We start from the raw sequence: 18,393 nt of genomic DNA on the forward strand, positions 1-18,393 counted from the left end.
GTTTGCAATGAAAACACTTAATCATTGGCAAAATTCCCACATTGGGTTCTTACTCTGAACAGGGAGAGTTAGCAGGAAAGTCAAGTGGAAACCACTGAAAGCTCACCCCTTGGCCAAGGTACTAAATCAAACACAATATTATATCTCAGAAGAAATGGCAGAAATTAACACCATTCTTAAACACTTAAGGGATACTGGGATGGTGTGCCCTATGGTCATCACATCTAATTCACCATTCTTTGCCTCTACAATACCCAGATGGATCCCAGAGGGTGAGAGCCAGCCAGCTACTGCAAACTCAAACAAACTGTAACCTCAACTACAGCTGTTGTACAGATGTGGTATCTGTGTTAAAGCAGACTGACACAGCCTTATGAGTATAAGATGAGGCATTTGTTTTTCTATATGCTTTATTTTCCAAAGTTACCAGGAAAGAAAACCAGAGTTCCCATATTCAATGGAAAAAACAACAGTATACATTAGAAGTCTTGTCCCAAAGCTATGTTAATGCTCCTATCCTCTGTCATTAAATAGTCCAAAGTTACCTAGACCACCTATCTTGGACCTTCTCCAGAACATCACACTGACATCATTTTAATCAGAAAAGAAGAATAATAAATGAGGTATCCTGGAGGCCTTGGTAACATAAATGCACTCCACAGGGTAAAAGATAAATTTTACAAAGATTCAGATGCCAATCTCATCAATGAATATTTAATGGCCCATCATCAGGGGCATACCATAACCTCCCTTCTCAAAGTAAAGTTCAAATTATCTCATTTGATATCTTCCACCACCAGAAGACCTGGTAGGCCTCTTCACATAGTGAAGGCAGCATAATTTACACTGGGGAATATGGCTCTAACACATTTACCAAGTGACATGGAAGGCTGCTCACTTTTAATGGGGCCCAAAGCAAGGAGATACTCTGCAATAGGTCCAAACTGTAATGTGAGCAAACTTTTCTGATGAACCATATTAATGAGAAGACCCTATGGTCTTATAAATGCTGGAAGTGAAAAATTTTGCAAAGAATTTATGGAAATAAATGGCAGAATCACAACTAAGTCCTCAAGGGTTCTTGAGCAAGACCATGCCGTCTTCAACAGAAATTATACACCATTGAATAAACCATTACTGCTATACTATTGGATCCTGGTAGACAGATCAAGCAGCCAGAACTGTATTCATTGAATTTTTTCAGGCCTACTGAGTCATATGGTTGGGCAGGGCAGTAGTAACCCATCATAAAATGGAAATGGTACAAAAGGAATTAGGCATACTGGGACCAGAGAGCACAAGTAAACTGCAGTAACCCCTATGTCATCTATTGTATCCATGGCTTCTCTCCCTCAGTTCACAACTGATGGAGAAGGGAAAAGGGCAAGGTTGGCTCACAAATGATTCTATAAGCCAAAAATTAAGTACTGCCAAAAATTAAGTACTGCCACACTATAGTCCTACTCAGTTGTGTCCCCGAAAGACAGGAGTGGGGGCAATTCTCCCAAAGGGCAATGCTTTGGGCAGTGCATCTGGTCATCGATTTTGTGTATAGAAAAGTGGCCTGAGATAAGAATATATATATGGATTTATGGACAATAGAGAATAGCTTGGCTTTTTAGTCAGAGGCCTGGAAGAAAAAAAAAATTCAAAGACTGGAGACAAGAAGCACGTGAATAAGCAATGAGAGTGTGCAAGGCGTGAAGATCTTTGTGTCATAGGTAATTCCCTCCAGAGAACATCTGCCACCAGAAAAACCACTAAATAACCAAGTGGACATAATGATTCAAACATCTGATGTTAGTTAACCTCTGGCATCATCCATTCTAATACTTATGAATGAATATCAATGGAATAATCATGANCTCCAGAGAACATCTGCCACCAGAAAAACCACTAAATAACCAAGTGGACATAATGATTCAAATATCTGATGTTAGTTAACCTCTGGCATCATCCATTCTAATACTTATGAATGAATATCAATGGAATAATCATGAGAGTAGGGTTGGAGGATATATACTTGGACCCCAAAACATGAACTTCCACTCACCAAGAAGTGTATACGTGCTGCCACTGCTAAATGTCCAATATACCATCTGGAGAGACCAACACAGAATTCCCAAAATGGCACCATCTCTCCGGTAGGTCAATAGCCCTTCCATGTCCATTTGATTACACTGGATGTCTTCCACTTTGGAAGAGAGAGTGATTCGTTACCATATAGTCACTGAGGCAGCTCCACTGTCTCAGGGCTTAGAGAGTGTTTGATCTGATATTCTATCCCATCTAACACTGATCAAGTAATCACTTTACAGAAGAAAAGGTCCACACTGGGCATACGAATATGAGGTCAACTTGTCCCATAACTTGCCACATCACCTGACAGTAATGCAATGGCCTTTCAAAGGCACAGCTGAGGGTCCAGCTTGAAGATACCATGCAAACATAATGAAATACCCTCCAAAATACAGCATGTATCCTGAATCAAGAACTGTTTTGGTTTTGGTTTGGTTTGGTTCTTTTTTTACCATTAGGTATAATACAAAGGTCCAGGATCCAAGAGGTGGAGGCTGGAGGGACCCTGCTTAGCCTCGCTTTCTGTGGCCTACTTAAAAAATTTGGACTCCGATCCTCACAACTTTGTGTTCTACAGCCATGAAGGACATGACTCACCAAAGGGAACATTTCTACCATGGGCAGCAAGAGTCCAGCAGTCAAGGGGGCAACATACGAGGAATGGTAACATCCTGACGTCGAAAATTGACCCCAATCCTGAGGAGGACGTAGAGCTATTATTATATAATGGGGACAGGGAAAACGATGTTTGACATTAAGATGATTCATTGGACATCTCTTGGTACCCCTTTCCTAACTTTGATGGTATATTGATAATTGTATAAAAAAGTTCATTACCGAAACAAAAATTTTTATTAACAACACAGTTACATCAGTATGAATCTTGCTCACTTCTTGGATATTTTTATAAGCCAAACTCTGCCCTTCCTTAGCCACAGACCACAGTTGATCCCATCCGGGGACTTCAGTCATGCCACTGTTGCCTCTGTTTGTGTTTATGATAGCTAGAGTGAAAAATGGGCAGGTCTGGGCTTCATCAGAGGGAGGCATCTTTGCGCTATACAATTCTGGTAGAACAAGGGTCCCAGAGTGAAAGTGAAGCGGAGGCTTCTCCTCCCACTGAACAACTTTTCTCTTTCAGTTTTTTTAAAGACTCACTTATTTATTTTGAGACAGAGAAGGAGAGAGTGCAACACGGGTGCGGGGGGCGGGGCAAAGGGAGAAGGAGAGACAGAATCTCCAGCAGACTCCTCCTTGAGCACAGAGCCCGACACGGGGACTGATCCCATGATCCTGAGATCATGACCCCAGCCAAAATCAAGAGTCTGAGGCTCAGCCAGCATCTTTCTCTTTTAAACCCAGAGCAACAAGGTGCCTCCAAATGCAGAAAAATTAGATAATACACCATAGGAAGAGGGGTCATACTGATGAGAGAATCCTAAAGGAAAGAATATTTTAATTTTTAAATTTTCATGAAATATTCTTGTTTTTCTGATATTTAATGCGCTTTAAAGAAACTGCCTTCTCCTCAGAGATGCAGGGAGTCCTTCCGCAGAAGCGTAACGATCACAGTATGCTCACCACTGGAACTAATCTCTTTGTACCCCTTGATCCTCTTTATCTTGCTACACAAAAACCCACAGACTCTCAAGTCACCCTCATCGCTCCTTCTCTATACAAAAAAGGCTGCACCATCTCTCCCTTTCTTCTGTTTTTCCTCAAATCTTGAAACTCTTTCACTGGGCCCACTGGAATTCATAATTTATTATCAGAAAAACTTCTGTTTTCTTAATCTCTTTAATCAAAACCTGCCTTTCCCTGAGGATCATAATTCCCCTCACATGAAGGCTGTTTCTCATGATTTTGTAACACTGGGCCTAAAACTATTTATATATACCTACTTGCTCTCATGGGTAATGATACCCTAACATTGCTGCTATCTTTCTGAATTGTAATTGGCTATTTACTTTTATGTCTCTCCCAGTAGAATGTGAACTCCTAGATGTAAGAGATAGTATCATATTCAGGGATGTATTCCTAGAATGGAGCACAGTATCTTGTACATCAAAAGACCTCATTTCTGCTGAAAGAAACAAAAAAATACATGAATAAATACAGTAATAAAAATATTTCAAATCAGTAGAGTTTCAAAATGTGTATTGATGATATTTAGAAATGTTTGTACCCTCTTATCTAGTCATCTCACTTCAAAAATTTATCCTAAGGAAACCAAAGAAAATTTTTTCAGACATGTTCAAGAAGATTTCGGTAAAAAGACAGTTACTACTGCAAAGTAGAATGAGGGAAGAAAGCTAAATTTACAACGAAAAGTGACTCATTTGGTAAATCACCGTTAATCTATAAAGTGGAACACTATGAAACCATTAAAGTCATGTTTGTGAAGAACAATAAGAAATATTTATTATTAGCTCAATTAAAACGCAGATTATTGTTAAATACAAGAGGCCATTTCCCAATTTGAAAAAAATGTCCAAGATGCTAATGAAAGCCAGTTTAATGTGGTAGAATTATGAATAATTTTCCTCATTNAGAGTAGGGTTGGAGGATATATACTTGGACCCCAAAACATGAACTTCCACTCACCAAGAAGTGTATACGTGCTGCCACTGCTAAATGTCCAATCTGCCATCTGGAGAGACCAACACAGAATTCCCAAAATGGCACCATCTCTCCGGTAGGTCAATAGCCCTTCCATGTCCATTTGATTACACTGGATGTCTTCCACTTTGGAAGAGAGAGTGATTCGTTACCATATAGTCACTGAGGCAGCTCCACTGTCTCAGGGCTTAGAGAGTGTTTGATCTGATATTCTATCCCATCTAACACTGATCAAGTAATCACTTTACAGAAGAAAAGGTCCACACTGGGCATACGAATATGAGGTCAACTTGTCCCATAACTTGCCACATCACCTGACAGTAATGCAATGGCCTTTCAAAGGCACAGCTGAGGGTCCAGCTTGAAGATACCATGCAAACATAATGAAATACCCTCCAAAATACAGCATGTATCCTGAATCAAGAACTGTTTTGGTTTTGGTTTGGTTTGGTTCTTTTTTTACCATTAGGTATAATACAAAGGTCCAGGATCCAAGAGGTGGAGGCTGGAGGGACCCTGCTTAGCCTCGCTTTCTGTGGCCTACTTAAAAAATTTGGACTCTGATCCTCACAACTCTATGTTCTACAGCCATGAAGGACCTGACTCACCAAAGGGAACATTTCTACCATGGGCAGCAAGAGTCCAGCAGTCAAGGGGGCAACATACGAGGAATGGTAACATCCTGACGTCGAAAATTGACCCCAATCCTGAGGAGGACGTAGAGCTATTATTATATAATGGGGACAGGGAAAACGATGTTTGACATTAAGATGATTCATTGGACATCTCTTGGTACCCCTTTCCTAACTTTGATGGTATATTGATAATTGTATAAAAAAGTTCATTACCGAAACAAAAATTTTTATTAACAACACAGTTACATCAGTATGAATCTTGCTCACTTCTTGGATATTTTTATAAGCCAAACTCTGCCCTTCCTTAGCCACAGACCACAGTTGATCCCATCCGGGGACTTCAGTCATGCCACTGTTGCCTCTGTTTGTGTTTATGATAGCTAGANAAAAAAATTTTTTATTAACAACACAGTTACATCAGTATGAATCTTGCTCACTTCTTGGATATTTTTATAAGCCAAACTCTNCAAAAATTTTTATTAACAACACAGTTACATCAGTATGAATCTTGCTCACTTCTTGGATATTTTTATAAGCCAAACTCTGCCCTTCCTTAGCCACAGACCACAGTTGATCCCATCCGGGGACTTCAGTCATGCCACTGTTGCCTCTGTTTGTGTTTATGATAGCTAGAGTGAAAAATGGGCAGGTCTGGGCTTCATCAGAGGGAGGCATCTTTGCGCTATACAATTCTGGTAGAACAAGGGTCCCAGAGTGAAAGTGAAGCGGAGGCTTCTCCTCCCACTGAACAACTTTTCTCTTTCAGTTTTTTTAAAGACTCACTTATTTATTTTGAGACAGAGAAGGAGAGAGTGCAACACGGGTGCGGGGGGCGGGGCAAAGGGAGAAGGAGAGACAGAATCTCCAGCAGACTCCTCCTTGAGCACAGAGCCCGACACGGGGACTGATCCCATGATCCTGAGATCATGACCCCAGCCAAAATCAAGAGTCTGAGGCTCAGCCAGCATCTTTCTCTTTTAAACCCAGAGCAACAAGGTGCCTCCAAATGCAGAAAAATTAGATAATACACCATAGGAAGAGGGGTCATACTGATGAGAGAATCCTAAAGGAAAGAATATTTTAATTTTTAAATTTTCATGAAATATTCTTGTTTTTCTGATATTTAATGCGCTTTAAAGAAACTGCCTTCTCCTCAGAGATGCAGGGAGTCCTTCCGCAGAAGCGTAACGATCACAGTATGCTCACCACTGGAACTAATCTCTTTGTACCCCTTGATCCTCTTTATCTTGCTACACAAAAACCCACAGACTCTCAAGTCACCCTCATCGCTCCTTCTCTATACAAAAAAGGCTGCACCATCTCTCCCTTTCTTCTGTTTTTCCTCAAATCTTGAAACTCTTTCACTGGGCCCACTGGAATTCATAATTTATTATCAGAAAAACTTCTGTTTTCTTAATCTCTTTAATCAAAACCTGCCTTTCCCTGAGGATCATAATTCCCCTCACATGAAGGCTGTTTCTCATGATTTTGTAACACTGGGCCTAAAACTATTTATATATACCTACTTGCTCTCATGGGTAATGATACCCTAACATTGCTGCTATCTTTCTGAATTGTAATTGGCTATTTACTTTTATGTCTCTCCCAGTAGAATGTGAACTCCTAGATGTAAGAGATAGTATCATATTCAGGGATGTATTCCTAGAATGGAGCACAGTATCTTGTACATCAAAAGACCTCATTTCTGCTGAAAGAAACAAAAAAATACATGAATAAATACAGTAATAAAAATATTTCAAATCAGTAGAGTTTCAAAATGTGTATTGATGATATTTAGAAATGTTTGTACCCTCTTATCTAGTCATCTCACTTCAAAAATTTATCCTAAGGAAACCAAAGAAAATTTTTTCAGACATGTTCAAGAAGATTTCGGTAAAAAGACAGTTACTACTGCAAAGTAGAATGAGGGAAGAAAGCTAAATTTACAACGAAAAGTGACTCATTTGGTAAATCACCGTTAATCTATAAAGTGGAACACTATGAAACCATTAAAGTCATGTTTGTGAAGAACAATAAGAAATATTTATTATTAGCTCAATTAAAACGCAGATTATTGTTAAATACAAGAGGCCATTTCCCAATTTGAAAAAAATGTCCAAGATGCTAATGAAAGCCAGTTTAATGTGGTAGAATTATGAATAATTTTCCTTCATTAAATATATTTTCCAAAACTTCCACATGGGCAAGCCTCTTTACCATTCTGAAACTCAAGCTCCTTACCAGTTAGCTAAGAAAAATTCTCCCCACAATACTTTTTTCATTACATAAAGAACAGCTCCATATTTTCAATGTGGAGGTAGGTGATTCACACTTCCTTCTCACAGTGCTGGATCTTGTTGAGTAGCAGTAAGAAGATGAGGTTAAAGTTAGGGCAAAGAAATATCACCAAACAGAAACGCCAATAATACGCACTCTATTTCAATAATAGTACTCTATTTCACTCGTTTCATGTAGCCTGAAATTACATTAATATTACATTTCCTTAGTGAAAAATGAATGAAAGCTTTGGGAACCAGCCAGCAGGTCTAGACCCACTTACAGATGTCAGCTGATTTCTGAAGCAGAGAAGATAGATATCTCCCTCAGGAACCAGGCATTTAATATGGCGGAAGAGCCCTGGTTCCCTATCAAACAGGAAGTTCTCATTCAGTTGAGATTTGAGCCCTTCACAGTGAAAAGCAAAGTAAAATGAATGATTGCTCCTACTCAACATGGGAGAATTATATTCTCTTCTTCAGTGTTTGGATTCAGTGTATGACTTTATAGCAGCTATTTCTCACGCCAGTCAAATCCCATTTCAAAATATGCCGTTAAAACAGAAATCTCTGTACAACAAAAATATTTTTCTAGGCTGAAATCCCTAAATTTTTAATCATGTCTATAAGAAACCCCAATTACTGTGCCAATGATATGTGAAATTCTTTAGAGAAGACTAGAGTCTGAACAATTATAATATTTTTGTGTTCATTCACAGTATGCGGTATGTGTATTACCTTTAAAAATTTTTGGTTACAAATTTTTCAGTTATCTGCATTTATATGTCGCCATTAGCAGTAGCACCATCTATGAAAATAAAATGGAAAAATACCAATAATTTTTCAACATATATTTAATGATTTGTTTATACTCTATTTTAATAATACTCTTTCTGAAGTAAAGAAATTGCTAAGTATCACTCCCATTTTGGGTGCTGAGAAGACATCTGCATATAGATTCTACTCTATTATGTGGAAAACCATCCATAGGGTGAATTGGTTCTTGTCCTTGCTTGTGCCCTGGCTCCACAGCCTCTTAATCTCCATCACTGTCATTTAAAGAACATTTTGGTTGGCTGCCTTAGGGACAGTAATTCATCTTTCAAGTCGTCTGCCTGCCCCTGTTTCTCAGGTTTTGTCATCACATGTGGCTATTTGGGTGTTGTTTTGGAAGCCATTTTTTTCTGCAATAACAAATGAGTCACTGAAGAAAGCACACATCAGCCTGCATCTGGGTCTCATGTCGGGCTGTGTGAGGGCTGTTTCCTCTGTGAGAGATTTTCTGCAATACCCAGAAGCTCTGGTCTTTTCCTTCCTCCTTCACTGGCAAAGCAGCCTTTTGTATCAGTTCAAAGTGTAATGGGCCTTGTCCTTGTGTTTCACACTGTGGCCAGCTTCCTTCTCAGTGCCCAAATCAATATTTTAATCTTTGCCTTACATCTCTGATTCACTTCTAATATTTCCCAAACATATTTTTGCTGACTTAAAAGAGCAGATAAACCCCACAGATGGGAGAAATAGACATAAAAATATACGTATGTAACCCTGAAGTTTATTGAGCCCGCCCTTTCTTTACCTTACCTGCTACTGATAACACAACCTTTTGCCTCAAACAAGTGTTGCACGGTTTTGCCCTGTTTTCACTCTTGCTCTAAAACTCTTAGTAAGCACTGGGAATTGAGGAACATTCAAAATCCACCGTGATAAAATGTTTAATGCTATTTTCATCAATCATTTCTATTTTGGTGAGGTACGCGCTCTGCAGAGTTCTAAGGGAATTGCAATAGCCGAATACAAAGCAAAACAGAATAAGAAATAGACTCTACCCACCTGGAAATCATCACCTATAAAGGTGACCGCTATGAAGGACTGGAAAGAACACTGGTTTGGGAACGTGGAGAGTGAGTTCAAGGTTCAGTTCATAAAAGAGACTTTGGACAAGTCACTTCATTTCCACGATACTTTTCTGCCTATGTTTCCAGATGCCATATGGATCGGGTAACTATCAAAATACTTTACAGACTGTGCTTTACCTGCCAAATGGAAGAAGATATTGCTGAAGGAAGGAGATATTATTTGAGTGGTGGTTTAAAAAATAAAAAATAATAGTTGCCAAGATTTACTGCGTGCTTAATATCTAATAGGAACTCTGCTAAATGCTTTACTTGTATTTATTTCATCACTACAGAAAGCTGATGAGGTACATATTGTAATTCCCCTACTTTACAGATGAGAATGTGAGGCTTAGAAAGGTCCAGTGAATTGCCCAAGATCACACTGCTACTGCATGTTTCAGCTGGGATTCAAACCCAAGTCTCACTGCCACCAGAATCTGTGCAGAAGTATGAAGCCGGTGCTCTTCCCAGCTCTGTACCCTCCTCCTTCCCCTTTGTGACCTCTCTCCAACCTCCCTTCCCTTTTTTTCACATTATTCCTCTCTCCTGTACACATTTTTCCTATAATATAAACATGCATTAGCACACACTTAAGACATATAAAAATGGTATAGAGACTAATAAAATAAGCATTCATATACTCACCACACCACTTAGGCAATAAAACATTACCAGTACAGTTGAAGCCCCCCCATTACCCCTCCCTGATGGCTTTCCCTTCTCTCCTTACATCTGTGTGTATTCAACTCCCTGTCTATAATTTTCATGCATTTCTTTATATACTTATTTAATATGGATATATCCTTGAACAATATGTAATGTTGTTCCACCTATTTTAAGATTTTCTATAAATGGAATCGCAACTCATAGATTTATTTTCATTCATATTCTATTGGAAAGATTTTCCATATTCTATTGGAAAGATTTATCAATATTGATATATGTATCTTTCCTTCATTTATACGTTGATGCTATATAATATTCAATTACATGAGTATCCTAAAAGTTACTCATTCTCCAGTTTATGAATATTTACACTTGATTGTTTTTAATTTGTTGCTATTGCAAAACAATTTTCACATAAGCACTCTGTACATATTCCCGTTAGTAGCACTGCTTAATAGTGGGGTACACATGATACCAACTCCCTGGATATAGCTAGATTGTTCTCCAAGGCAACTCAACTAATTTATACTAACCAAGGAATATGTAAGAATTCTAACTGCTTCTCCATCTTTGTGGACCACATACTATCATCCTACTTCAATTTTTACTAATTGTTAACATGATGGGCATGAAATGGTATGTCATTGTGACTACAACTTATAGTTCCTTAATTATTGGTGATATTGAACTCTTTTCTTTTATTTTTGCCCATTTTCGCTTCTTATTCTATACATTGCCCATTTTTCTATTTGGTTTTTGTTGTTCCCATATTGTCTTATAGAAATTAAAGATGTTTTCAGGATTCTGTTTGACATAATTTTGATTTTAATTGTTAAAAGATAGATCAATTGATGGAAAACTGATGGCTTTGCTATAGTATTTCTATCCATGATTATGGTATAACTTTTATTCATTTACATCTTTTTATAATAGAATTTTGCATTTCCTCCATAAAGATCATTCACAACTTTGGTTAAGTGCATTCCAATTAATTTTTTATGTAGTTGATATTTTAAATACTTTTTAAAACTACATTTCCTAAAAGTTTATTGCTGGAATATATGAACATAGTTGGTGGGTGTGTATGTATATATGGTTGTGTGTGTATGTATGTATATGTAGATCTCATATGTGCAAATATCTTAAATTTTTGTCAAGTTCAAATATTCTGCTGGGCTTACTATGTAATACTCATATTGTGTTTGAATAAGGTCTGTTTGTCTTTTTTCCCCCCTAATATGCTGGCTAGAACCACTGTGATGGTAAGGAAAAAAATATATCTTTCATTTTTATACATTTTAAGTATTACATCACCATTTTTATATAAATATAAATAACTTGGAATTTCATGTTAGAATATTCTTGTACTACTGAAGAAAATCATTCCACAATAATGTGTTATCAGTATTTTTTCAGATACATGTTACATGATTCAGATTACCAACATTTTTATAAAATACATTTCTATTTATTATTGTAAATAACATTTACCTATAACCTTTAATTTTTATACAAATTCACATATGATTTTGCAAGGTTATAACTAGCATCATAAAATGAGTTGTAAAGTATTTCACTTTACTTATCTCTGGAAGAGTCTGTATAAAATTAGAATCATCTGGAGTGAGTGGACTTAGTAAGCAGACTTTAATCCACTGATACAATTTCCTTAATTGTCACAGAATTGCACAGTTTTGCATTTTTCTTGAATTAGCGATGATAAATTTTAGTTTTTATGGGAAAATGCCAATTCTATCTGTTTTCAAATTTGCTGACATAAAGTTACTTATAGTTTTTTCTTGTTTTTAATATCTGCTATATCTGTTATGATCACTTGTACAATAACAATATTTATTTATTTGTTACTTCTTTTGGGGATCAATTTTGCCTTAGGTTTGTCTATTTTGTTAGTCTTTTCTAACCCTCAGTATTTGTCTTTGTTGATTCTTTCTATTCTACATTTATATTTTATGAGTTTCTGATCTTATCATTATTGTTTTCTCTTTTGTTTCTTCAGAAACAGTATTCACTTTTTGGATGTTTAGTTCCTTGTTTTTACCCTTTTAAAATTTATTATACATTCATTGAGGGCTTTAGTAGATGCATGCTACAACTTTATTTGTACTTTTGTATCATTCAGTTCTGAGTATTTCATAGTTCACATTATAATTTATTTAGAAATGTATTTATACTTTAGTTTTTTTGTCTTTTATTTATAAGTGAGATGATTTGTGATCAGTGATAACTGATTGTTTGGAATTCATTTCTTGAAATGCATTGAAATTTGTTTTATGTAGTATTCATAGTCAGTTTTCATAAATGATTCATGTATGCATGAGAAAAGTATTTTTCTCTAATTTTGGTTGCATTAGTAATATTGTTCATGCAAAATTTCTCAACAAAATATTAGCAAGCCAAATTCAACAATACATTAAAAGGATCATACACCATGATCAAGTGGAATATATTCAAGGGATGCAAGGGTGGTTTAACATGTACAAATCAATGTGATTCACCACATTAACAAAATGAAGGATAAAAATCATATCATCCCAAGAGATGCAGAAAGAGCATTTAACAAAATTCAGCATCCATCTATGATAAACCTCTCAACAAAGCAGCTGTAGAGGGAATGTACCTCAATATAATAAGGTCTATATATGACAGGTCCTCAGCTAACATCATAACATAGCGAATGGTGAAAAGCTGAAAATTTTCAATTTAAGATTAGGAACAAGATAAAGATGGTCACTCTCCACGTTTATTCAACATAACATTGGAAGTCCCAGACAGAGCATTGGACAAGAATAAGGATTAAAAGGCTTCCAAACTGGAAAAGAAATAAAACTGTCACTACTTGCAGATTACATGACACTATACATAGAAACCCCTAATGACTCCACCAGAAGCAATTAGAACGAATAAAAAAAATTCAGTAAAGATGCAGGATACAAATTCAATACACAAAATCAAACGCACTTCTACAGAAATTTCTAAGAGAAATTAAGAAAACAATTCCATTTACAATTACATAAAAAAGAAGAAACTATCTAGGAATAAATTTAACCAAGGAGTGAAGGACTAGTACACTGAAAACTATCAGACATTGGGGAATGTCTAATAGACACAAATAAATGGAAAGATAGTACATNTTCAGTAAAGATGCAGGATACAAATTCAATACACAAAATCAAACGCACTTCTACAGAAATTTCTAAGAGAAATTAAGAAAACAATTCCATTTACAATTACATAAAAAAGAAGAAACTATCTAGGAATAAATTTAACCAAGGAGTGAAGGACTAGTACACTGAAAACTATCAGACATTGGGGAATGTCTAATAGACACAAATAAATGGAAAGATAGTACATGCTCATGGACTGGAATAATTAATATTGTTAAAATGTCCACACTATCCCAAGCAATCCACAGATTCAATGCAATTCCTATCAAAATGCAATGGCACTTTTCAGAAAAATAGAAAAAGCAGTCCTGAAAGTTGTATGAAACCACAGAAGACCCTGAATAGCCAGAACAACCTAGAGAAAGAACAAGGCTAGAGGCACCACACCTCCTAATTTCAAACTATAGTTCAAAGCTACAGTAATCACAACAGCATGATAAGCTCCTTAACATTGGTCTAGCTAATGATTCTTTGGCTCTGACTCCAGAAGCAAAGGTAATAAAAGCAAAAATAAACAAATAGGGCTACACCAAACTAAAAAGCTTCTGCACAGCAAAGGACACCATTATTCAAATAAAAAGGCAACCTACTGAATTGGAGAAATTATTTTCAAACCACATATTCAGTAAAGGATTAATATCCAAAATACATGAGGAATTCATACAACTCAATAGCAAATAATAATAAACAATCCAATTTAAAAAATGGGTAGAGAAACTGAACAGATATTCTTCCAAAGAAGACATCCAAATGGCCCAAAGGCAAATAATAATAAACAATCCAATTTAAAAAATGGGTAGAGAAACTGAACAGATATTCTTCCAAAGAAGACATCCAAATGGCCCAAAGGCACATGAAAAGATGTTCAATATCATTAATCATCAGGGAAATACAAATCAAAACCACAATAAGATATCACTTCATACCCAATAGAATGGCTATTATCAAAAAGACAAGAAATAACGTGTTAGCAAGGATGTGGGAAAAAGAGAACTCTTGTCACTGTTGGTGGGTTTGTAAATCAGTGCTGTCTCCATGGAAAACAGTGTGGAAGTTTCTCAAAAAATTCAAAAAAGGACCTATCATATGATCCAGCAATTTCACTTCTGGGTATTTAACCAAGGGAAATGAAACACTATCTCAAAAAGATATATGCACCCCTATGTTTACTGCAGCATTATTTACAATATAGAAACAATCTAAATGTCCATCAATGGATGCATGGATATAGATATCACATTTTCTTTTTATATATAATAGAATAATATTCAGCCATCAAAAAAGAATGAAATCTTGTCATTTGAGACAACATGGATGGACTCCGAGGACATTATGTGAAGTAAAATAAAACCAGAAAAAGACAAATATCATATGATCTCACTTATATGTGGAATCTACAAAAAAAAAATCAAACTCATAGATAAAGAAAACAGATCAATAGTTGTCAGTCAGGGAATAGGGGATTGGTGAAATGGGTGAAGGGGGTCAAAGGATACAAACTTCCAGTTATAAAATAAATAAGTCTTGGGGAATAATGTAAAGCATGGCGACTATAGTTAACAATACTGGACTGCATATTTGAAAGTTCTAAGTTCTAAGACAGCAGATCTTGAAAGTTCTTATTACAAGAAAAAAAATTCTGTAACTATGTGTGGTGATGGATTATAACTAGACTTATTGTGGCAATCATTTCCCAATCCATACAAGTATCAAATCATTATGCTATACACCACAAACCAATATGATGTTATGTGTCTATTATACTTCAATAAAAAATAAATAAAATAAAAATGTTTACAGGGGAAAAAAAAGACTTAATGGTTTCCCGATGCTCTCTGAACTTAAATCAGTCTACTTTGCTGAAGAAAAATATATTTACTTTCCTTTCTCCACGATTTGAAAAACTCTGCTATAGATAATTAAAGCTAACTGCACCTAATATTTTTAGCAAATTAACTTGTCATACTGCAGAGTTTTTCTGAAATAAAAATATGTAGTGCTTACTTAGCATAATTCAGTCAGTTGGGGAACCGGATGAGTAGATGTAATATGATCATATCTGTAATCATTTTTCTACCAAAGTCAAAATGCGTATTTTTGTTCCAATTTAAAAGAAAAAGCAACATCTATTGAAATTATTGTTAAACCATAACAATTTGGGGATCATAATTTTAACAGAAATGGTACTTATTTGCTCAAGAAATATTTAATCGCCTATCTACTTTGGGTCAATCATTGTACCAGGTGAAAAGTAGTCAACAGGATAGACATAACTGTTACCACAGCATGTGAGCCTTACCATTTTCACAAAAACAGGAGTATCAAGCAGGTTGATCATTCTATCTCTTTCCAGCTATTATATTATTTCTCTGCTGCCTTTGAGAGTTCTAAAAAAAAAAAAAAAGTGAAAATTCTCCAAAAGTTGTTCATATGGTCCCTAAAATATGTTTTTCCCATCTTCTTAAAACACTCATTTACTTGGCTTCTGAGCACTGCTCTCTTTTGGTTTTCCTCCCTGGCTAGTGCTTCCTCCTCCTATCTCAGTTCTTAAATGCTGGAATTACCCACAGCTGAGTCATCCAACTTCATGTTTTGGGTTTTTTTCTCCCCCCTTCCTGCAGATGGCTTTAAATTCCATCTCTATACTGATAATTCCCCTATTTGTATCTCCATCCTGGACTTTTCCCCTTGATTCCAGAATTTTATGTACAGGTTCCAACACAAACTCTTCATTGGTGTGTCCGATATTTCAACACGTCCAAACTCTGTGTTTTGCGTGGACACAGCCCCCCTCCCTCCCTATGCTCCTCTACAGTCTTCCCAGTCTCAGTAAAGTGAAGTTTCATCTTTTCCCATACTTGCGCAGAACCCTGATTCATCATTGACTGCTTTTTCTTTCATATCCTGTATTCAATCTCTCGTCATATCTTGCTGGCGAAGTCTTCCAAATGCATGCCAGATTTGACCGCTTGTCACTACCTTTCCTACTACTACTCAGATCCCAGACACCATCGTTTCTGATTCTGCATTCTTTTAATTACTTTCTAACTAATTTCCCCTCTAACTTTACCCCCTACAAGAGAGCCTATTCAAACTAAAATCCCTCCTGTGGCTGTAGTATCTTAAGAGTGAAAGCCAAAGTCCTTAAAATAGCACGTTTTAGCCTCATCCTTTAGTCCTTAGCTAAGCGCAGTGCCTACCTGGAGTGCCGAGTCTGGCTCAACAAAAAATGTCCACATGGTCTTCCAGAAGGTGGCCCAGATGGCCCTCAGCAGCTGCAGTTACAGCTTCTGGCTGCAGAGCTTTGGCGCGGGGACCTGACTGCTTGGGGCCCCCCTGCTTCGATCCCCCAGCAGCATAGAAAGGATCTAAGTGACCTCCTGCTAAGTTGGCTAGGTTGCCCCCAGTCCTTGAGCTGTGACCACCTAACTGCACCCGGAATAGAAGGGGACCACCAAGGCCAGGGCCCGGACCCTGGGACTGGGATCCTCGGGTTGGAGCAAACCGCTCTGGGCTTTGAAGAAGGGGGTTTTCGGCCCCACGAGCCCTGTGGGGAGGGAGTTCCCTGGAATCACCTAGACTCCCAGCTCCCCGCCCTGAACATCCAGGTGCGGCCTGAGCAGCTTGGCGCCACCTCGCGGCTGTTCTTGAGGCTGCACCTTTATAATCTGGCTTTCCTATGAATGTCTCCCCATTCCCTTCCCTACCCCCATCCAATGGAGAACTCTATAAACTAAAATGACATCACTTGTCAAAGAAGTCCCAAAAAAGTCTCTCTTTTATTTCATCTCTTACTAACCCTTTCCTTGTTCATTCTGCTCCAGCCACACTGGGCTCATTGCTGTTCCTAGAACGCTTTAAAAACATTACTGCTTCAAGACGTTCCCACTGCTGTTTCCTCTGACCTGGTCACGTTTCCCCTGCTTATGCTCAGAGCTAACCTTTTGTTTACTTACAGATTATCTCCTAGAATATCTAATGCATGAAGATTTACCTGGTCCTCTATATAAAAGAGCCACGTCTACTATTTTCTTGGGCCTCTCATCTCCCTCATCCTGCTTCATTTATCCTCACGCTACTTATAATTGTATGAAGTACTATGTACTTACCTGTTTCCTTCTGGTCTGCCCTCCAACCCCACCACACTAGATGTAAACTTCACAAGAGCTGAGATGATGCCGGTTGTGTTCACTACCACATCCCTAAGGTCTAAACCAGGGACTGGAACATAGCTGGCGCTCAAATAATTGCTGAGTGAATGACTGAGTGAATTTACAAAAGGGCATTATAAAGTGTTATAGAAGTATGAAACAGGGATCTAACGTAGATTGGGAAAGCAAGCCAAGACTTCTTGAGGAATCTGAAAGCTGAACGCTAAGAAGACAAGTAGGAGTTTACCCGTAGAGAGAACAACATTGCCAAGACCTCGAGTCCGTTTATTTGACAAATATTTATTAAACACCTACAATGTAACAGGCTGTGGTCTAGGCACATGGAACATAGGGAATAAAGGGAAGAGAACATATACAAATAAATACTGGCATATGGTCATTTAATAAAAGAGCTATTAAACAAATTAACCTAGGATAGAGAATAAAGAATGATGGGAATAGGGAAAGAAGACTGGATATGCTGGATAACACTTTTCAGGATGTACAATTTGGGTAGAGACTGAAGAAAGTTCAAGATAAGTTATTATCTGAGGGAAAAAAAGCAAAAAAAAAGTTCAAATCTATTATATCCTTATATATTGTTACCTTATTAATCTATCAGTTACTGAGAATTTTGTTTTATAAATCTCTTACTCTTGGTGGATTTATCAACTCAGTAGTTCTGTTAATTTTTGCTTTCTATATTTCAAGAAAATATATTTCTGTATTTTCTATATTAGGTACATTTAAGTTTATATATGGTTTATATTCCTGATGAATTTAATCTTCTCTTTCTACATATGCTCTTTTTTTAATGCTTCGTTGCTTTTGGATTTTTAAATTCTTCCGCCACTCCCCCTTTTTACTTCCATAATAGAAATGCTATA

At 37.0% G+C, this 18,393-nt stretch overlaps 2 long non-coding RNA genes across 2 annotated transcripts in view; both read right to left on the reverse strand.

Annotated features, from left to right (window-relative positions):
- LOC117797141 overlaps positions 1-3,161 on the reverse strand; it is a 9,573-nt gene extending 6,412 nt beyond the window's left edge. Inside the window, exon 1 of the long non-coding RNA XR_004622025.1 lies at positions 2,054-3,161. This is a non-coding gene — a long non-coding RNA (uncharacterized LOC117797141). The remainder of the gene's footprint in view (positions 1-2,053) is intronic.
- Positions 3,162-6,313: 3,152 nt separating this feature from the next.
- The window catches only part of LOC105241779, a 52,939-nt gene continuing 40,859 nt past the window's right edge, over positions 6,314-18,393 (reverse strand). The window contains exons 4-7 of the long non-coding RNA XR_004622024.1: positions 15,655-15,742; positions 9,440-9,642; positions 8,348-8,417; positions 6,314-7,038 (exon numbers count right to left, since the gene is read on the reverse strand). This is a non-coding gene — a long non-coding RNA (uncharacterized LOC105241779). The remainder of the gene's footprint in view (positions 7,039-8,347; positions 8,418-9,439; positions 9,643-15,654; positions 15,743-18,393) is intronic.

This window comes from Ailuropoda melanoleuca, chromosome 19, assembly GCF_002007445.2.
Source record: "Ailuropoda melanoleuca isolate Jingjing chromosome 19, ASM200744v2, whole genome shotgun sequence".
NCBI lineage: Eukaryota > Metazoa > Chordata > Mammalia > Carnivora > Ursidae > Ailuropoda > Ailuropoda melanoleuca.